We start from the raw sequence: 22484 nt of genomic DNA, 5'->3' as shown, positions 1-22484 counted from the left end.
CTAGCACAGAATCACACCAAGTGCAAGAAAATGGACAGGGAACCCAGTGGAAGGAAGGCAAAGGAAAGGCAAAAAAACCTCTTGAAACTGACAAGACTAATTTGAAACTGACAAATGGGCAATCCTTCTTGTAAAGGCCCATAGCAATCCAAGACACAAAGAAAAAGAAAACAGTCTGAGGTGAAAGAATCCCCCCATTGCTTTGAAATTCCTGCCCCTTTTGCTTTGAAGTTTGGCAAACATTTTGATTGAGTGGAGACAGTCTGTCTGAAAATGTACCTATTCACAAACCAACATGAAACTCCAAGAACAGCTTGAAAGTTTGTGGAAAGTTCATGGCGGTTGAACTGGTCAAAATTCATCATGAAATTTAGTCCATGAGCTGGTTTGTGCCCATCCCTAGCTATGTTGAGCAAACTATAATGATACACTGACAAATGGAAATTGCTCAATTTATGGTGAATATGGCCAATAGTTATCAATTCAGAATATACAATAAAGTAAAAGCCTGTCAACTCTATTCTAATCTGCAGCCTAACTGGTTGTCTTGACAGGAACTCAAGACTGCCCTCTTCAATGCTCCCTCTAAGCTGTGGAGTCTTGTGAACAAAAATCCTAGTTTGTGAACTACTGGCATTAAAGTTGTGAGCGAGCGATTTGGCTCCTGCATAAATTAGTTTGCTCCGGAGCCATCCTTCCTGATCCAAGACAAAAATGTGTGAGCCAGAGGCTAAAAAACCGTGAGCTAGCTCACACTAACTCAGCTTAGAGGGAACACCGGTTCTCTTCTGTGTGCGTGTGCGTGCGTGTGTTTTAACTAGACAGCTTGCCTATTGAGAGACCGGGAATTTAGACATGAGGAAATCAGTAATTAGTTAATTAACTTCTAGTTGCTTTTGACTGCATCAGATGGACAAGCTATATCTAAACTTGTGGTTGCCTTGTTTGAATAAGGGATTGGCTATCCATCAGATCCTTCTGAGGTAGCATGGGGAGGTGGAGGTGTGTATGATGGGCTCCCACTGGATGTTAGTTCTCTAACTGAGATGATGTGCTTTATTTCTGAGGCTGCATCCACGGCTGCAACAGTAGCGAAGGCAGGAGCTCCAGATCTGAGAGGATTTCTGAGGAAGGGATGCTGCAAGAAGCTTGCTCTGACTGTGTTTGAAAGCTGAACTTAGAGTGTTCAACTGTAATGATCAGACTTGAGGCAATCACTTGATCTGTTTGGTTAAGCACTTGAATGACTTGGATGCCTGCTGAATGGGTTTGCACCCCCCCCCCCAACCCTGCATGTGAGTGAAAATGCTGCCAATCCAAACAGATTGGCAGCCATTAACATGGCTGAGGACTACTAAAATGAACACTGAGTAGAAGGAAGGTTTTTTTGTGTGTGTTTGTTTAGGACTGATTTATGTGATTTGTGACTGATAGTACACTCTATTTAAACCATTTTGTGCTGACTAGAAGAGTGGCACAGCAAGGACAGGCAGGGGGAGCAGAACTCAGTGGGGCTCTGTGAGAGTGTGAATCCACGAAATGCACCTTGTTGTACTGCTCGGAAACAATATGGTGAAGCGACCTATCAAACAGCCACAAACAGATCAACAAACATATGAACAGTCCATTGAAAAATCAGATCATAGTTGGCAAACAGGACCTGAACTAAATCAGTGTTTGAGCATGTTGGCCGGGATGGTGTTGTTTTTTTTTTTTTAGGACTGGGTATGCAAGAAGGACTTTTCTTCTGCAAAATTCTCTCTGAGAGGGGTTATATCAATCTGAGGCGATGAGGGTTGCTCCGCCAGGCTTTGCACATGCCCGGCAACAGCCCACTCCCCTCAATGGCCGCTGGGGATGGAGACTTCAAGCGGGCTCCGTCAGACAGAGCTTCGCACTAGGCAAGGGGAAGGTATGCAGGGGCCACAACTTGCACCCCCAGGCCACCCACCCCGCCCTAAGCAGTGGCGCTTACCAGGACGGGACAGGAGAAGATTGACGGTGGCCGGCTGCAGAGAAGCCTTGGTGGTCTCCAGTTCCTGCTCATCCCCCCCCCTCTGTGGGAGGGGTGCTACACAAAGCGGGCATCTGTCTGGTGGAGGAAAGGGAAGCAGAAGGCCGGGCGGGTCGGGGCAGGGGCAAGAGCTCTGTGCGAGCACTGCTGTGAAGGGGTGGCTGTGAGACTCCACTCCAGTGGCGGGGGAGGGAGAGGCAAGCAGCCTGGCCGACGAAAAGGGCCCTCCCAGCCTGGCTTTGGTTTCTGTTTCCCCTGCAAGCAGCCTGTCTGTCTGTCGTCTCGCACTCCACTGAGGCTGAGATGCTGGGTGCCGCCTTCGCAGGCACTGGATTGGTACAGTGTCAGACTGACAGTGCAGGGACCCAAAGGCTGTGGAAGCGTGTGGAACATTCAGAAAAGAGTCACACGAAAACTCAATTATTAATATAGAGAGATGTCCTATTAAAAGTCCCAGTAAAATCAAGGGACTTAGGTATGCACAAGTGGTGCAGCACTGCCACAATTATTTCATTTTGAGAAAAGATGTGTGTGTTTGTCTGTGTGCAGTTAATCATTTTATTTTTGAGAGCTTTCTGACATATCTTTAGTAGCTTACTTAGATCTCCATAGATTGTTCTGAGAGGAGGTCATGTGTTCAGTCATGCAGAGCTGAGCCTTGTTTGCATCAGATTTTCATGTGTTGTTATTGTTCCATGGTTTGCGCATTCCATTATGCAATCCAAGCACATGGCTTTAATGCTGAGCTGCCCTCAGACTTTTGTCACTAGTGGTGCATACCAGAGAGGCAGGGTCACTTCCGAATGTTGCACATTTCTTATTGCTGACTTAAACAACATTTAATAAGTATCAGATGGGACACAATGGGCCTCCTTTCACTTGACACACTTTTCTGTGTCCTGACTTATTTTAATAAGAGCTCTATTTTTTTCTCTGTCTCTGTTGGGAGGACATCTGGCTAAACAGGCTGGCGCTCAGTACAAAGGGATCCAGCTGGCACACATGTTTTGGGGACCCCCTTTCTCTGGGAGCCAAGACAGTCACAAAAAACAAGCTAAACAGACATCCTCCTGTTACCAACCTCTGTAGGATTTGTTTTTCTAGTATTATATTCCATTGACTGGGGACTTTGTTCTCATGTGGGGGGTCCCATCTGCAGATTCTTTTTGGATTGCAGATAAGCAGTTTTACTACTAACAGTTTTACTATTTTTGTCCATTTTCAGTGATGCTTTTTGGAGGCTCATGGACAGTGGTGGGTGACGCTAATTGGGGCTGGCAGACTGGACTGAGCCTACACTACTCATCTGCAAAATAAAGAAAAGGAAAGGCAGACTGTATATTCTCTCTGATTGTGCTTTTATACACTGAGTCTGTACTCTGCAAATACGCACTTGATGCACTGATTGATCTTAGCTTACTAAACCAATACAAACTGCTACATAGGGATGAGTGTACAGAATAAGATTAGAAACCAGAAAGATCAACCAGCTCCATAGAACAGCAAACCACCATGCATGTGTCTTCTCCCCTCCTAACCAGAATGAATGAGAAGTCTTGTTGAAGCAGAAAGGAGCTGCTCCTTATGCAGTTAAGCAATAGCAGTGGCAGCCCAGTTAGCCTAGATCAGGCCAATCCCATCCACCCATCCCAAGCAGCAGCAGCACATTAGCTCACTGGCTGTCAGAACCCACAGCTAACAACGAAGTACATGCATTCAGAAATGGTTATACTTTTATTGCAAAGCTATAGATGCAGTAACACAGGCACTGTTAAGAATGGCGGCAACCAATAGAGCCTAATAGGATATAGGGTATTCGTATGCACACCCCCCCATGGCATGGGCCAATTAGGTACCCTCCTGCTCAGGGGATAAGTTAGGAAGGTGGCTAAAGCTGGGAACCAGGAGTCTCTCACGGTACATAGGAGCCTCCAGACAATACAACCTCCTCCTGCACATCTGTAGAGATAAGCGTTTCAGCAAAGGCCGAACAGCAGGGATAGGAATGCAATAGCAATTAACAAGACACAGAATGAACTCCCCAACCCCCATGGCAGCATAGCTGACACGGGCTAGTGTGAAGGCCACCGTTGTGCTCCTAAGTGGACAGTATAAAAATCCACAGAGCAGGCTTGCCTCTCTTTCCTTACCTTCCACTCGGACGCCTCCTCTACTTTCTTGTCATGAAGAACATTACCCATGTAGAGCCTTCCCTTCCCTTTCCCTGCTGTTCTTGTCACCCTTTGTAGAGAGGAACCTGCCCTACTGAATTTCACAAACTACAGCAAGAGTGAGACGAAGGATGAGGCTGAGAAGCTGCCACCTCCTAGACCGGTGATAAGGAAGGAGGAGCTGAATCTTGGGGGTAGGGTTGCCAGCTGTGGGTTGGGAAATACCTGGAGGTTTTGGGGGTAGAGCCTGGGGAGGGCAGGGTTTGGGGAGGTAGGGGGACCTCAGCAGGGTAAAATGCCATAGAGTCCACCCTCCAAAGCAGCCATTTTCTCCAGGGGAACTGGTCTTGGTTGTCTGGAGATTCATTGTAATAGCAAGAGATCTCCAGGTGCCAACTGGAGGTTGGCAAGCCTGATTGGAGGGCAGTGACCTGTTTGCTGTAATGGGCCAGTTGTTCCCATTCATCAGAACACTTGGTTTCAAGTGTCATAATTTTGTATGTTTTGAGAGCAATCATACATCTGCTTTTTTCTAGAATAAAAGCCCCAGGATAGCTCGGTTAGCTGTCACCAGTGGAAGGGCCTTCTCAGTTGTGGCCCCTGTCCTGTAGAATGCACTCTTGGATAACACCTGTGCCCTGCCCAATTTGTTTAGTTTCCATAGGGCATGCAAAGCTGAATTGTTTAGTTTGGCCTTTGGAGGGCAACCACATGTTTGGGGTGTTTTAATAATGTTATGGTGATAGCCACATAACAGCCGAATGGTAGTGGCACTTCTCTAGAACATTCCACATGCTCCGAAATCAGATCGATCTCTGGTCTGTCTATCAAAGGGTCTCCCTATCCACTGGCTGCTTTGCCTGAGTCCTGCCTCCAACATTCTAAACAGTTTGCAGTTCCTCTCCCCCCCATAGCCAGTCAGAACACAGAGGTTATTTGCATATGCAGCCTCATTGGCCTCTGCCTCGGAACACAGAGGTCGTTTGCATATGTGACTTGATTGGCTTTTTCCTCTAACATTCTAACCAGTTTTGCTGTTGTGAGGTAAAATGTGTCCAATCTCCAGGTGAGAGCTGGAGATCACTCAGAATTACAACTGCTTTCCAGACGGCAGAGATCAGTTCCCCTGGAGAAAATGGTGGGCTCTGTATCCTTATATGCTGCTGAGGTGGCCCCCGTATGACAGCCAATGTGACGTGGCAGTCAGGGCTTCAGAGCATGGGAGAGGCTGCAGGTGTGTGGGGGGTGGAAAGCTGAAGAGTGAGGGGGGAAATAAAGGTAGGTTGATGATTGGAAGGAGCTAGGGTTGCCAACTCCAGGTGGGAGATTCCTGGAGATGTGAGGGATGGAGCTTGGAGAGGGTGAGGCGTGGGACCTCGGACAGGTACAAAGACTCCACCCTCCAAACCAACTATTCCCTTCTGGGGAACCATCGTTGCCAATCTCCAGGTGAGGGCTGAAGATCACTCAAAATTACAACTGTTCTTTAGGTAGCAGAGATCAGTTGCTCTGGAGAAAATGGTGGACTCAGTGTCATTATACCCTGCTGAGGTCACCACAACAAATTAACACTGAGTGCCCAAGGCCGGGGCACCCGCCCAGAGCCTCTTTCTAGAGGCCGTTGTATTTATTTCCACAACTCCATCTGTCGACAATGCTGTTTGTTTGAAGAAAAAGGATTAGGTCTTTATATTTCTTTCTCTTTTGTCTTATTTCAAATGGAATGTCTTTTAAAATCCTGATGGTGTTGTCCCCGATTTTCAAGGGTGTTCCTGTAGTTGCTTTCAGGATAGAATCCCTCACGTGTCGCTTAGAGAATCTAGCCACTATTTCCCCAGGCAGATTATTCTTTTTGATGTACACGGAATAGGACCTATAGACCACATCCATTTCACTTGCAAGGTACTCTGCTTTCAAATCTGTAACTGGGGCTAATGCTTCACTTAGGAGTTGCTTTAGATTCTCACCTTTTAATTCTGGGACCCCTTGAAACCGTAGGACCAAATTTGCTTTCTCCATTTGCAGCTGTAAAAGTTGTGATTCCTCAGAGACTTGTTTATTTTCCAGCTTTTGCACCTTTTTCTTAACTTTTTTGGCATTGGCGTCCATTTTCTTCGCCTTCTCAGCCATTTGCGCCATTATTTTTAAAGTCTCAGTTGGAGCTGCTGAGTTGCTAGATTCTGATTTAGATTCGTCAGCTGTTGTTCAATGTTAGTCATCTGGTCCAGCAGAGGGCGCAAGGACTCTGCCAACATTTTGGAGAGCTCGGTGGTCTCTTCTGGTCGAAGGCTCAAGCCGGCTGGTTTCACTTTTACTGGTTTGTCTTTCTCTGCCCTCTTCCCCACCATCTTTATGGATTGTTTACTTTTATGAAAACTTGCTAAAGTCTCTGAAATATGCGCATACGCTTATCCGCACTCTGGTAAGTCTCTCAAAACAGATTTCAACACTTTTTCTTCCGCTCCCCCCTAAGTATTTCGTTGTTTAGTTCATGCGTATGAGAGGGGCTCCTCCCCCGCTCGCTTTTTTTGCTGTTTCCAGGGGGTAGCTTTCTTTTTAAATTCTCATTTCGCTTTAACCCGACTCACAGTTCATTGTTGGTCACACGACCTCACTCGGCATATGTTTAAAACACTCAATCTCTTATGCTTGTCCTGGTCAGCGGCTCTAGATCCATATGGACACTCAGCGGCAGGACTGTTGGGGTAGAGGAGCGCCTCAATTCCCCAGCATCGCGCTGGCAAAGAAGCCACCCCTCAAAATCCCCATGGCTAGGAGCTTTTTGCCAAGGCTCTGGGGGGTAGCGACCCGTGGCCCCCCTCCTTTCCGCTGGGGCACAGATCACATCCCCGGGAGGTCCGGGAGATGCATCTGCCAGCGTGTCGCCATAAACTGGAAACCCACAACAACAAACCATTCTTGAAAGTTTAAAAGGCTGATTTGGGCTTTTGGAGTGGGGGGAACTGCTAAACACCTTGTACATCTGTGGATCATAGCTAGAGGATGTAATCATCAAAATAATTTCTGCTGGCATTTTTCTGGTGTAGTGTTTCAACTGGATATTCAAGAGAGTACTGGAAAGAAAGTGCTTTGATGAGCTCAAACATCCTAATTCCTTGCACTTCAATGTCAAATGAAGGCCAATTCAAGAAACAGAAATGATAGAGCCCCCTCACATGAACTGTAGCACCTAAGATTACATATGGAAAAAACATTGAAAACTGAAAAATTCTTCATGTGAAAAGCTTTCTAATTAGCTCCTCACAGATGAAAACTAAGATGGAACAGTAATACAAGAGGGTTTTGAACTTGAAAATAAGACATAGAGAAAGCAAATCTTTATTTTTATTTTAAAATCTCTGGGAGTTTGCTGGTTTACAACTTTCAAATGTTTTACAATGATAGCTCTTTATATGCTAGCAAGTCCACTGAAGTCAGAGAAGAACTGATGTTAAGGAAGACCTAGGGTTGCCAAATGGGCCCGGGGGGCGGGGAATCCCCCGCTTCGGAGGCCCGATTTCCGCCGTGGCAGAATCGGGCCCCAGGGGGAACCCTGCCCCCGAAGCTGCGTCACCAGAGGTGACGCAGCCACGTTGCTAACATTGGGGGCGTGGGGGTGAGCTCAGCCACGCCCCCAATGCCTGACGAGCTCGGCCACGCCCCCAACGCCTGACGAGCTCAGCCACGCCCCCAACGTCGCACGTCACTTCCGGTGACGTGCTGCCGGCACGCGCACGCCCATCAAGACCTCCCGGATGCCGGCAAGGCTCCCCCGCTCCGAGGGGTGAGTTGACTTGGCAACCCTAGGAAGACCACATGGAAGATGCTGTTTTGCATTTTCAGACAAAACAGATATTCATATGCTACTGAATTTCAAGAAGATTTTTATTCCCATTTTCTTATCCATGCTTGTAAAAGTAATATTTTCAATGGCTCTATACACACACAAAAAGATATTTTTGGTCATCTATGTGACCCTCTTCATTAATCCTTTCTTCTCCATCTGACATAATAAAGTGTCCCCAAAGGGTGCCATTATTTTCTCTGGAACAGTTTCAACAAAGGAAATAGTTTTGATTGTACGTAATGTACACAAACCCTTTTCACTAAATAAAAGAAGAATCCTCATGACCCACTTTGACCATAACCTCTCACTTGTTTTTATAACACAGACGTTTTGCATTTAGCTTTGTTCATATTCAGTTTAGGCCAGAGATACAAAATGAATTGCTAAAAATCCTAATTATACACTTCAACAGCCATAGCTCTTTAATTATATGGAACCACCACACAATGCTCTACTGTGATTAAACACAAAATATCTTAATTGAAAGGACGGGGGGAGGGGAGAGAACCACAACACGGGAAGCAAAAGAATTTGCAGAGTGTCTGAACTGCATCTTATACTAATGTGAGCCTTGGGATTACCATGGTACATTTTGAGGAAGATCACAGATTTGTTTCAGCTGTTTGTCAAGATACAGAAAAGTACTAAGACTATTAAACTCTTGAGGCTGATATCCTTTAAACTGACAGGCGTTTTTTAAAAAAGACATGTCTTGCTGAATTAAAATCTCATCTATGTGTTTGTATTTGTAACACAGTCACCCCCCCCACCCCCAAAAAAGTTTCTATCAAGTTTGTCTAATTAGTGCAGCATTTAATGTAGGAAAATGGGCATTTCCTCTAGACATGTGGCTACAAAATATGAATGATTTTGTGACAAGATGCTAAGATGCAATCTGAAAAGGTACATACAGGCAGTCATCAATTACCAGAGAATGTTCAATGTTGAAAATGTATGTTGCTGATTGTAACTTCTGAAAAAACTGTTAATAAAAAAAAATCAATTACCAGAGAAGTAGTATCTGTCTTTTCAGATGTTACTTCTCATATATGATCGTGGCATGGATCAGACCTTTCTCCAAGGAGTCTTCCTCCAACTGAAGTATCTGTTCCATGAGAAGAAGAGAAAAATAATTTGGATGAAGTCTCCTTAGACTGGAAGAAGGCTTCAAACTTTTCTCAGTAGAGTGGTAGGATCTTCCCTGATACCATCAGCAAAGTGGCCAGGATCCAGAGAAAGCTAAGAACTTTTAAGCCAACTTGATATCAATGTCTTGTACTGAGAAATATTGGTCCAGCCCAAGTAAACGCATGTTGAAGTTGTTTGACTGCTCAGGTAAAGTGTTTTTAAAGCAGATTAGTTATCGAATGAACCCCCCCCCCCAAACTGGGCTAAGTGGGTCTTATTGAATTTCTTTCTTTGTTTTGGATTATTCATTTATTGCAGAAAAGTTCCAGTGAAAACTAGCACTATGGTTCTGCAGTCCCAGGGCTATTTTTGGGCAAGAACGCACAGGAATGGAGTTCCGGCTGGCTTCAGAGTTGGCCACGCCCACTACAACCAAAACCTCTGTGTGCGTGGCTACAGAGGGAAGGCCTGGAGAGCGACCCCCCCCCGGAGACTCTGAGGTGGGCAGGCCAGGGCCCCCCCTGGAAGGATCAGGGAGGCATTTAAATTCCTCCCTGTGCCTTCCCTGGCCTGTCCAAGGGCCGGCTTGCCTGGGCTCCCTGCAGCCGTGGGGCGCCCTGGCAAGCCCCCCTTGAAGGGAAGGCATGGGGTGTGGCCTAATATGCTAATGAACTGTGCTGTCAGGGGTATGACCTAATATGCTAATGTGTTTCTGCTGTTGGGTGTGGCCTATTATGCTAATGAACTGTGCTGTCAGGGGTATGACCTAATATGCTAATGAGTTTCTGCTGTTGGGTGTGGCCTATTATGCTAATGAGTTCCCACTGGGCTTTTTCTACCACAAAAACCCTGATTATGATTAAACTCAGTTTGGATTCTGCAGGGTGAAAAAAGAATGTTCATACTGTGGATTGTTTGAGATGTTCTTTGTACACTCTTAATAGTAAGGACTTTACTATCTCAGTCATCCTTACAACAGCCTTTTTCAAATGAGGAATAGAGACTGAGAGAATTGTGGGTTGCCATCAAGTTAATTTAAGAGAGAGACACACCGGCTCAGGACTCACATTCTTAGTTGCTATGATAAACCAGTTTCTAGTGCAGGAAATTTTCATTATAAAAGATCCGGATGTTCCAAGTACAAAATCCTATGCACGCTATCCTGGGAATAAATCCTTTTGAACTCAGTGAGTAAACCTGCTTGGAAGACATGCTAACAGGACCAATTTGGTTCTATTTTGTAATCTTCAAACTCAAATTGAACAATAGTCCGTGGAGAACAGGACAGTCCCAATTATAGGACAATTACAAAAAAATTAATATATTCAACAGTTGTTCATTAGGCCGATACCATATTAGTTCTAAAGCTAAAACTTATGCTGAACATAATCATGGTTGCAATCATGTTTCTTAGTAACAGAAATACAAACATGTGTTGCTGTTTTGAACTATCCACCCAAAGCACTGCTGAATGTTAGGCAAATTCAATCATGGAAACAGCAACCTAAACAAATGTTGAAACATAGCATAATACTCAGAAACAGCATCTATATATGAACATAACTATCACATATTCTTCCATCATGCATACTTTATGAGGGAATCTCTTGATACTTTACGGTATTGTGTCTTGGCCTTATGCGGATCAGAGAAACAAATGCTTCCAGTGTTCTGCTGACATAATCTACCTAGGAACTGCATAACAAATTTAATCTTCTGAGTTGGTATTTTTGGTTAAAAGCTCTAGCACATGTCTGAGTTTTGGAGGAAAACAGTATGCGTTTCATCTACCGTAACAGTGGCTTACCCTACAACTGGGTTCCATAAAATGTTGGATGGTGGTGGTCTGTATCTGTTCTATCATCAACAGTTTCCCTAGAAACTCAGAAATTTATGCGAAAGGTAGAAGGGAACAGGAAACAACCAGAAGCACAGAGACCATCTGAGCCTCATCTCTGCACAATTACATATACCACATAGTATGGAACAAGTGTGACAAAATGGAATGACACAGACTAAAAAATTATTTACTAATCAAAGTGCATGTTAAATAAAAAAGGTAAAGGTAAAGGTTCCCTTGCTCGAAAGCCAGTCGAATCCGACTCGAGGGTTGCGGTGCTCATCTCCGTTTCAAAGCCGAAGAGCCAGCGCTGTCCGAAGACATTTCCGTGGTCATGTGGCTGGCATGACTAAACACCAAGGCGCACGGAGCGCTGTTACCTTCCCACCGAAGTGGTACCTATTTATCGACTTGCAATTTCTTGCTTTCGAACTGCTAGGTTAGCAGGAGCTGGAACTAGAGACGGGAGCTCACTCTGTCATGCGGCACCCGGGTCTCAAACTGCTGAACTACTGACCTTTCACAGCCTGCAGTTCAGCGTCTTAACCACTTGAGCCACTGCAGCTCCAGCATGTTAAATAAAGCAGCTCTAATTTGGAGCAGAGCTGGATTCCAGATAAGGTTGCCAACTTCAGGTTGGGAAATTCCTGGAGATCTGTGGGTGGAGCCTGTGGAGGGCGGGGTTTGGGGAGTGGAGGGAGCTCAGTGGAGTATAATGCCAGAGAGTCCACCCTCCAGAGCAGCCACTTTCTCCACGAGAACTGATCTGTGTAGTCTGGAAATCAGCTGCAATTCAAGGAGATCTTCAGGCCCCTCCTGGAGTTTGGCAACCCTAATTCCAGCGCTGAAATTGTTTTAGTTGGTTGCCCCAATTCAGTGAAGGGTTGTGTGCATACAGAAACACTTAACAGATTGAAAATTATCCCCACTGCACATGCAACAAGGCTGCTATAGAGCAGATTTCCTCATATCCAGAACTGTGGGTCGCACATCAGTTTTTGACCCGGTGGTGCCTTGGAACTTCCCACTTCTAGAATGGTAAGGTAAAGGTAAAGGTTCCCTTGCTCGAAAGCCAGTCGAATCCAACTCAAGGGTTGTGGTGCTCATCTCCGTTTCAAAGCCGAAGAGCCAGTGCTGTCCGAAGACGTTTCCGTGGTCATGTGGCTGGCATGACTAAACACCAAGGCGCACGGAACGCTGTTACCTTCCCACTGAAGTGGTACCTATTTATCTACTTGCAATTTCTTGCTTTCGAACTGCTAGGTTGGCAGGAGTAGGGAGATGCAATAAAGGCATCCCGTCTTCTTTCTGCCTTATGTTGGGGGGTGGGGACTTGGAGACCAAAGCAAATTTTATAACAGTAGTTCTGGGTTTCAGAGTAACACAGACAAATTCTGGAGAGACACATTGTTTGTTCTTAGGATGTGAATATAGGTTTCAGGATGTTAAATTGGTATGTATGCCTGGAGAAGTTCAAAAAAGCACTAGGAAACTATTTTTGTTCTTTTGCTGCTAATATTGGGAGTCACAGATGATTTCTCTTCCATTGTAGAGAGAATAAACACTCTCAGATCCCTTCGCAGCCCCTAGTGGTTTTGTGATCAGCTTGAAATGATACTGCCAACAAAAATCACACATCTAAGCATCTAACCGCATTGCACTGAAAATATACAGAATGCAGAAATGACATACTATTTATGATTTATTTAGCCTTATGATTTCTTGACCTTTTGGGTTATTTCTTTCATCTGCTTAGAAATCTACGCTATCCATTGGAGAGTAATGCTGATTTTTTTTTAATGTTTTCCAAGAAGAAATGCAACATTAATTTTTAATTTCCTTGTTCCTTCATGATGGGTTATAATGGATGGCATATCTCGTGGTTTGCTACCAGAGCTGCCAAATGTTTAACTGAAATTTCTGTACTGATTCTCGGTCCAGTCATTCCCTCTCAAATTATATCACTAAAATTATATTTCTCTCAAATTGCTTCTATACATACATCTCTCCTCCCTGCACTATAAGCAACATTTTGTGAATAAAATCATCTTTACCCAGGTTCTTGTCACCTGTTAACTTAGAATAATTTCACACTGCTGCTTTCCTAAGATGAGTTTTCTTTTATGTAGGTTCTTTATCATTACCATGTGAGATCAAGAACTCCCCCTACCTGGTAGTGATCGCCTTGGGATTTCTCTGACTCTAATGAGCCCTGTAGACCTCATACTCTGTGCATCCCTTGTAGATCTGTAAGGCAGCTTCACTGGTCCCCAAAATGGAAGTTAGTAAGAGTAGGACCAACCATTGCAAGTGCAAGAGTAGGACCAACCATTGTTGTTGCTGTAATGGATTCGGGTTATACATACGACTTTCTAGGGTTGCCAGGAGCATGCCTGGAGCCCCCAGGAGACTTTGGTGGGGCTGGGCATGAGGAAAAGAGAGACTTCTGACCAGGGGTCGTTTCGTAGAAAAAGAGCTAGGGGAACTCATTAGCATAACTCATTAGCATATGCCACACCACCTGCCATCACCGGAAGTGTGTCATAAGGCCACACCCACCACTCAGTTAGTCTTAGTCTTAAAGGTTAGTCTTAAAGGTGCTATTTGAACTCTTGGACTATTTTGCAGCAACAGACTAACACAGCTACCTCGGGGAATCTCCTGGATGGGGCTGGGAGTCCTTGCGGAGGCCACGTGGAGTGGCCACCGCCAGGCAGAGGGGGAGGATGCCAACTTACCCTCCTGCTTCTTCCTCCTTCTGCAACAGAATGAGGCTGGAAGAAGGGTGCGGCCGGAAGAAGGGGGCGGGCCTTCGTTGTGTGCCCCACCCCCCTGCACCTCACCCGGGGGAACTGCGTTCCCCCGCGTTCCCCCCCGAAATGACCTCTGCTTCTGACTAAAACTCAGAAGCTCACTGGGTGACCTTGGGCCAGTCACGCACACTCAGCCTGACCTACCTCATAGGGTTGTTGGGAGCATAAAATGGCGGAGAGGAGAAATATGTAAGCTGCTTGGGATTCCCACGGGGAGAAAGGCAGGGTACAAATGAAGTAAATAAATAAATAAAATAGCACGTTGAGGCCTAAATACGCTCCAGAAGGGATGGGATGTGGAAAACAGGTGTCAGTTAGGCGAAGCTTCCAAGAGCTTGGAGAGTACTGGAAGGGGAGATATTGAAGAAGAAGAGTTGGATTTATACCCCGCCCTTCCCTCGGAATCTCAGAGCAGCTTACAATCACCTTCCCTTCCTCTCACCACAACAGACACCCTGTGAGGAAGATGGGACTGAGAGAGCTTTGAGAGCTCTTGAGAGAACAGGTCTGAGAGAACAGTGACTGACCCAAGGTCACCCAGATGGCTTCATGTGGAGGAGTGGGGAATCAAACCTGGTTCTCCAGATTAGAGTCCTCCACTCTTAACCACTACATCAAACTGGCTCTTAGTGAGTGCAGTACAGATTGCCAAATAATCCTCTCCACACAATTCCTTGCAGGTCCCCAGGGTTGCATCATATAACATGGAACAATTAGTACAATTTGTATAGAAAGTCAATGAAAAAGTGCTTTTTGTAAGTTTCTGAGAAAAGATCCTACCCCCCCCCCAGCCCATTTAAATGCATTTATGGTTCTGGATCCATGACATAGCTTTTTACTTTGGCTATGACTTAAGACTTACATCTTCCTAAGGCTTACATCAGCAACAAAAGCAGCAATAATGTTATCATGCCCACCAACATCAGATTTGGCAAATGTCAACTTTTAGTTCTACTTCTTACCTTTCCCTCTCCTCACATCTGCTTGTTATCAGTAGCTATCTCCCAGCATGCTTCATAATCATTTTGCAAACTAAAAGCACATGCTTATGCCTGCTGTGGAACCAGCCATTACTGGGCTATTTACAGGACCTTTCTGACCTGAAGTGTTCTCCACAAAGTAGAAAACTGCCAAGAATGTCAGCTTACGGGATTCCCTGCACCATCAGATTTTAACCACGTTGCTTCATTCCACTTGCCATAAGGCTGCATCTCTCCGTGTCTTGAAAAGGACTTGCGAATGAATGACTAAAAGTCAGACAGCCCAGAACTTAAAATGAATGTTATTAAAAATCAGTCATTCCTGTGGTTTACTCGTTCATTCAGATTTCCAAGCTTTAAATGCTCTCTCAGTAGTTTGTTATTTGCAGTACAATGATGATAGGTGATTCACGTGTGTGTGTGTATGAACATGTGGTCACATTCCTGGGCCTTCCCCCACAATTCCATTAGGAACTGAAATTTCTCTAACACAGATTTCAGTTATTTTTAGTCTGAACACTGCATTTCAGCCCCCCAAGTGTGTGTGTGGAAACCTGCACTCAACAACTTGGAACTTTTTTCAGTTGTCTGCAGGAGCAATTCTATGCAGTTCTACTCTGAAGTAACTACTGTCATGTTATTCAATGGGGCTTACACCCATGGAAGTGTCTGTAGGAGTGCACTGCCCATTTCTTACTTTCTTCTTTTGAAATTCTCTCACTTACCCAGCTCAATACTCTGATCCATGCCTTAGGTAAGACACCTCCATAGATAAGAAATAATGACTCTTCCCCTCACTACAAATTAACCCACACAGCACTTATGTGGATTCATCTTTAGTATATAAGGATGGGGTTGAGACTAGATGGTCTCTGGCTGTATTATAGCTGTGATTCTGTCATTTCCACCTCCACAATCAGCATGCATTTATAGTCTTCCTCCTCATGACTGGCACTGATTCATCCATTTATGCAATTATAACCTGCTCTCTGCTTTACATATGAACAGTTCATTACATTCCCCTTTGCCCTCCAAACTTAAAAAAAATCAATATCAAAAGTGAATTCATAGAATGGCAGCGCCCTTAGGACTAATGCGGCAGGTGCTCTAAATATGCCTTAAGTAGCACCTCCCAGCTTATTCACGTGCCATTTGTTTGAGCATATCTCAAACTTGGTTCTTTCTTTGCCACCACAAGACTACATTTATGAGAAAATGGGCAATGAAACCTATAGTCAAGAACTGCCTGGATGTGAACAATTGTTAGTATAGTTTCATTTACAAAATGATAACAGCCTTAAAATTAGAACTGTCTGACAGCTTATCAAGTTTAGACATGGCATAAAGTGAAATATCAAAAATAAATCTGTATGGCTGTTCTTTATCACTTGTCACTTTAATATGCAAACGACCACCAAAAACAGAAAAATAAACTTGATCCGCATATTAAAAAAAGATTAAAAAGAAAAAGATTCCACTGACATCAGGAGATTGAAAACATCTGAAAGTCACAGAGATCTCCATATATCCATGTGGAGATGTCTTCAGCTGACATGCGTAACCACGTGTTCTGTACACTGCCTCATTTCACACCACAGGGGAACATTGATGTACTCAGAAGTGCCTTGTTCTCATATAACACAATATGGAGAACTACAGAAAGAAAGCACTAAATATACACAGGTCAAAATCCAGTGCTTAAACCTAATCCAGATATGCCCGAATTCCTCCACTTATGTTATGAGCTTAATACAAAACAGTATGTTTAGTTAATGCAAAGCCTCTGGCTTCAGTCCAGGCACATCAGGGAAATTCCAAGTTTTAAGACAGCTGCTCCATCACCAAACAATGCCATTCTGAAAGAAAAACTGAATAACCTAGCACTGATTCTTTAGTATTTCTGTTTATTGATTCTTTATATGGAGAAAGCCAGGCTTGGTTTGATAAAGCTTGTGGCTTAACCATCAGAATATAGCTAACTTCTATAATTAATTTAAGTGCTGGCAGTATATTATACATTAAGTTTTTTTTTTTTTTTTTTTTTTTAAACAAACTTTATTAATATTTTTCAAATATAACAGATATGAATAATGTAAATCATAAGAACAGGTATATTGCGTTATAACTACTTCATCCAATGTAACATGTTATCTAAGCTTCAATGAAAGGTTACAGTCTTATTCATAAAGGTGCACTTTCAGCTTGATAGTTGCGTGAATTAATCTACATTTAACTTTCTAACTGTCTATCTATTGTGGATAGGATCAAAGACAAAAAGTACAGTCATAACATTTTAGTTGAACAGTAACAGTTGGTACTTAGCACTCTTTATAGTCTCCCAATCGAATTTGTCGATGTTGATCTTTTTAAGAATGGGAGACCAAACATTCATAGGATCCATAATATCAATCTCCGTTTGCAGTTCTGAATGAAATATATTAAAATTGTCTAATAAAAATAAGTCCCAGATCTTATGGATCCAATGTTGAGTGGTAGGTACTTTTGTATCTTTCCAAAATTTAGCGAGCAATATTTTTGCCGCAGTGAGCATTATGTTAATTAATTTTTTGTCATAAACTGTAATGCTTATATCCGGCCATAAATTTAACAATAACAAAGCTGGATCTTTGGGAAGTTCACATCCTGTATATTTCTGTACACATTGTATGATTCGTGTCCAAAAAGATTGTACATCTTTACATAACCACCAACAGTGTATGTATGTGGCTTTCTCACCACAACCTTTCCAACATGTGGGCGTCATCTGTGGCACAATGTGCGTTAACTTTGCAGGTGTTAAATACCACCTTAGCAGTACTTTCAAGTTTGCTTCATATATATATAATGACTTAGTCATTTTTTTATGTGTATTCCAAATTGTCTGCCATTGGTCCTCTGATATTTGCATTTGCAAATCTTTGGACCAAGCTTGTTGATATGAGAGATCTGCTGTAATTGTAGGTTGTAGTAAAATGTTATAAATTTTAGATATAAGACCTTTTTTCTTGTGTTGTAGATAGAGCAACTTTTCAAATTCGGTGAGTGGTCTATATAAAGAAGATTTAAATTTCGGAGATTCCAGAAGATGGCGCACTTGTAGGTATTCAAACCATTTGGTTGTAATATTGTATTTCCTTTCTATGATTTGCTTGTCCATTATCTTGTCTTTATGTAAAATGTCTATTGGTCTTGTTATTTTTGCTTCTTTCCAGGTGATGAACTGTGACGTATCCTTAGCTGGGGTAAACCATGATTGACCGCAAAACGTGCTTAATTTTGAATAAGGAGAGGTAAGTATGTTTTTATTTTCGTACCAAATTTTTAATGTGTCTCGTAAGTATGGAGATATATTTGGTAAATTAAAGTTATAGTTTTTTGGTTTCCAAAGTAGTTCCTGAAATGTATGATCTATTAGCGTATGTTCTTCAATCCACTTCCAGTCAAGTTCCAGGTTGTCATTATATTGTCGTACTAGCATTGCTAAATTTGAAGCCTGATAGTATAATTTAAAGTCAGGTACTGCCACGCCTCCTTTAAGTAGGGGCCTTTTAATGGTGTTAAATCTGATCCTTGGTCGTTTGAAATTCCATAAAAATTGATTGATGTCTTTTTGCCATTTGTTTAGCAAATTTTTGGGAATATAAATTGGTAGAGTTCTAAATAAATACATAAATTTAGGTAAGACGAAAGAGCGTATGATTGATATTCTGTCTATCCAAGTAAAGGAGTTAGTGGACCATTGTTTTAATTTAGTTAGAATATCAGTGTATGTTGCAGTATAATTGAGTTTAAGAAGCTCTTTCATTGAGATTGGTATTTTCACACCCAAATATTCTAAGGAGTGGTCCGCCCATCGATAATTGTGTTGTGATTGAATTTGTTTCTTTATTTCGTAAGGTATATGAATAGGATAGATCAACGATTTCGAAATGTTTATCTTTAAGCCCGCTAATTGGCCAAAATATTCCAAAGAGGTTTGAATTGCTGGCAATGAGGTTAAGGGTGAGGTAACATAAAGAATCATGTCATCCGCGAACATGCTAAGTTTGAACTCTTTGTCTTTAATCATCATGCCTTTAAATTCCAGATTTGATCTGAGTATACAGGCTAAAGGCTCTATGGCCAAAATAAATAAAAGGGGAGAAAGGGGGCAGCCTTGTCGCGTTCCCCTTTGAAGATAGATAGATGAGGAAGAGGTACCATTAGCTAAGATAAAGGCTTTCGGTTCATTGTATATTGCATTAAGAGTGTTATGAAATTTAGGGCCAAAATTTAAATATTGTATTAATTTTGAAAGATATGGAATTTCCAAAGAGTCAAATGCTTTTTGAATATCTATAGATAATATCATTGAGTGTGTAGTTTTATCCGAATTCCCATAATGTATAATGTTTAATGTTTTCCTGATATTATCAGCTATATCTCTAGCCGGAATAAATCCGGTCTGGTCCTTGTTAATATAATTATCGATAATGCTTTTTAGTCTCTTTGCTACCATACCTGTGAATATTTTATAATCCGAATTAATAAGGGATATGGGTCGAAATGCAGCTGGATCAGTATCATCTTTGTTTTTTTTAGGAATTAAGACAACATTTGCTACTTTCCAAGAATCGGGCATAGTTCCAGTGGTAAGTATTGAATTACACGTTTCTAATAAAGTACTGCCAATGCAGGGGAAAAAAGCCTTGTAATATTCATTAATGAATCCATCGGGTCCAGGGGCTTTATTGTTTTTCAAATCTTTTATAGCTTGCTCTAATTCTTGTAGTGTAAAAGGTTCTTCCAATAGTTCACGATGATCTGACGTTAATTTTGGCATAGTTGTAAGAGATGATAGAAAAGAATCAATGTGTTCTAACTTTGGATTTGTAGTGGAATAAAGTTGTTTGTAAAAGTCTTCTAAAATGGAGATGATTCCGTCTTTAGTGTGTTGCACTTTGTTTTGTGCATCCCTTAGTCCAAAAATGTGTCTTTCTGATTGCCGTTTTTTAATTTTCCATGACAAAAATTTTAACCGTTTTGAAGATTTGGATGTGTTGTTTTTAAAATAATTAAAATTGGTCTTATGAATCTCTGTAGCTTCCAACATTTCTAACTGTTTGCGTACGTTTTGCAATCTAATATATATTTTGGTACTTCCTGTATGCTTATGATTATTCTCCAGCATTTTGATACTGTGCATAAGTTCAGTTTTGATTGCTTGTTTTTCTTTTTTGCAGGAGGCGAGTAGAGATATGCAATGGCCTCGAATGAAAGCTTTAGACGCTTCCCATATTGTTGAGATTTTGGTGTCTCTGATTGTATTAATTTTAAAAAACTCTTGCAAATGGTTTTGCAGCATGTATTTAATTTCGGGTTCATATAATAAAACCTTGTTAAACTTCCAGTTGTATTTGGATTGATTTATTTGTTTCCCATTTAGATCTAATGTACAGTATACTGGGGCATGGTCTGACCATAATTGAGTTCCAATTTTAGATGTTATGGCCTTCTTGCATAAAGAGTTTGATAAAAAAATATAATCTATCCTGGAGTGGGAGTTAAAACGTTTGGAGAAAAATGTATAATCCCGTTCTGTTCTATGATGAAGCCTCCATATATCATAAAAATCAAACTTGGACATTAAGGTTTTAAGTGCTGAGGTTGGGTATGTCCTAGAGGTTGGATTAAAAGTTGTGTGTTTTGTAGATCTATCCAGTGCTAAGTCCATTAAGTAGTTAAAATCTCCGCCCAATATAGTGGGATAGTCAGAGAATTTTTTGAGTTTATCTAAAGTCTGTGAGAGGAAATTAATCTGTTTAAGGTTTGGCGCATAAATGCTTGCCAGAGTTATTTTGTCACCATTAAAACTACCTTTAACAAATATGAATCTGCCTTCAGTATCTTTTAAAGTATCCTCTACTTTAAATCCAGTGTCCTTAGCTATAACTATTGCCACTCCACGGGCTTTATTTGTGCCACATGCCATCATTTGTGTTGTAAACCAGGATGTGGGCAGAATATTCCTTTCCTTTTTAAAGTAAATCTCCTGTAAAAAGGCAATATGTATTTTATCTTTCTGTAAATTTTTTGCTATGCGTTTGGCTTTTATAAAGTTGTTCAAGCCATGGCAGTTTAAGGTAATTACCTGTAATCCTTCCATGTTAAGTATATGGTTGATGCTTCAAGTTTGCAGTGTGTTTTCCCAAAGCCGTCTTTACATACCTCAGTCTGTGAACCTTTTCAAAAATAGACTTAATAATTTGAATAACATTTTTAATATTGTGCCAAAAACTAACATAGCCATATAACCCTGTTTGTGGATGAATAAGACTTTGCATAATACTGTACCTAACGCTACAATCTATAACAAACCCCAAACCAACCCCTCCCTTTTCCCCTCCCCACTCCCCATCCCCCCAGTCCCATGGTGAGGAATACCGTTCCTCACTGAGTCCTAAGAACTCAACAATGTGGACTGAATATAATATTAGACCTACAACTAAAAATCGTGTCAACATTCACAGCGTTTAACAGGCTGTAGAGAAAACTCCTGACGATCGTCCCCCTCCCCCCGGTCCTCCTTAAGCTCGTATCAACTCTCTGTTAAGTCAGATTAACATAACAGTGTAGCACTTAAAGCTTCAAACCAAATAAGCCTTTGAATTAGCAAGTCAGAATTCTCAGAAAATAGTGGCACCTGGCATTTAACCACTTTAGGTGTTCGTTCGTCTCCTCGTGGGTGCTCTCTTCCAGCGATTAGGCATATGATGTTCCGGCCGTTTCCTCTTGCGATCCGCCGTGTCTACGACCATCTCCTCTGTAGTTGTGAGACCTAGGGCTAACAGAAGAGCTTCGCCCGCTTCTTGGTCCGCAGCCTGATGCAAAGTGCCGCGATGATTCACTTGTAAGTACCCTGTCGATGCCCACCGGTATTTGATTTTAGCTTCGATTAGACGCTGTGTGATGGGTTTCAGCTGTCGCCTGATCAATAGAGCTTCCGGTGGAACGTCGGGGAAAATAAAGATCTCATCTTCGTTGTGTCGGAAGCTACCCTTCTTCCGCGTTTCTTGTAAGATCTGATTTTTAATTTTGATGTCGAGAAATTCAATTAGAATGTCCCGCGGACCTTTCCTTTTGTCTGATCTCATGCTTCCCAGACGATATGCTCGCGTTAGTACGGGTTCCATGCCGTCGTCAAAGTCCATTATGGTGCTCAGCCAGCTTGTAATATAGTTGGTAAGATCCTCTTGTCCTTCCGCGTGTTCCCCGAATCCTCTTAGTTTCAGGAATTTCTCCCTGGATCTGTGTTCCAATAAAATTATACGTTCTTTAGCCCACGTTTCCGAGTCCTGTAAATAGCGAATGTCGTCTTGGTTAGCTAAAGAGTTTTCTAGCGCAGTTTCAGTGGTCTGAGCTACATTTTGAATCGTGTTTTGCATCTCATCCAGCCTTTCAGAGATCGGTTTAATTATGCCGTTGATGCTTTCTAGCATTTCAGTTTTGAAGCTTTGGAAAAGATCAGTAATGAATTCTGTGGTAAGTTCTTTGGGTGCTTGATCGGTTGTTTTCCCGCCCGTCGCCATTTTGGGACGTTCACGAGCCGTCTTAGCCGTGCTTGCGCTGGGTCTTTCGTTTGCAAAATAAGACTTCAGAAATGATGCGTTCAACGTCGCTGCGTGGTGTTTTGGCTTAGATGTTTTTCCCAT

The 22484-nt window shown here is 42.4% G+C and overlaps 1 protein-coding gene across 1 annotated transcript in view; it reads right to left on the bottom strand.

Annotated features, from left to right (window-relative positions):
* The window catches only part of COLEC12 (collectin subfamily member 12), a 175668-nt gene that overhangs the window by 33265 nt on the left and 119919 nt on the right, over positions 1-22484 (bottom strand). The gene's annotated exons all lie outside the window — the stretch shown is intronic.

This window comes from Gekko japonicus, unplaced genomic scaffold (genome assembly GCF_001447785.1).
Source record: "Gekko japonicus isolate JY-2015 unplaced genomic scaffold, Gekko_japonicus_V1.1 scaffold357, whole genome shotgun sequence".
Taxonomy (NCBI): domain Eukaryota; kingdom Metazoa; phylum Chordata; class Lepidosauria; order Squamata; family Gekkonidae; genus Gekko; species Gekko japonicus.
The sequence above is the reverse complement of the archived record's forward strand: the minus strand, read 5'-3'. Positions and strand labels throughout refer to the sequence as shown.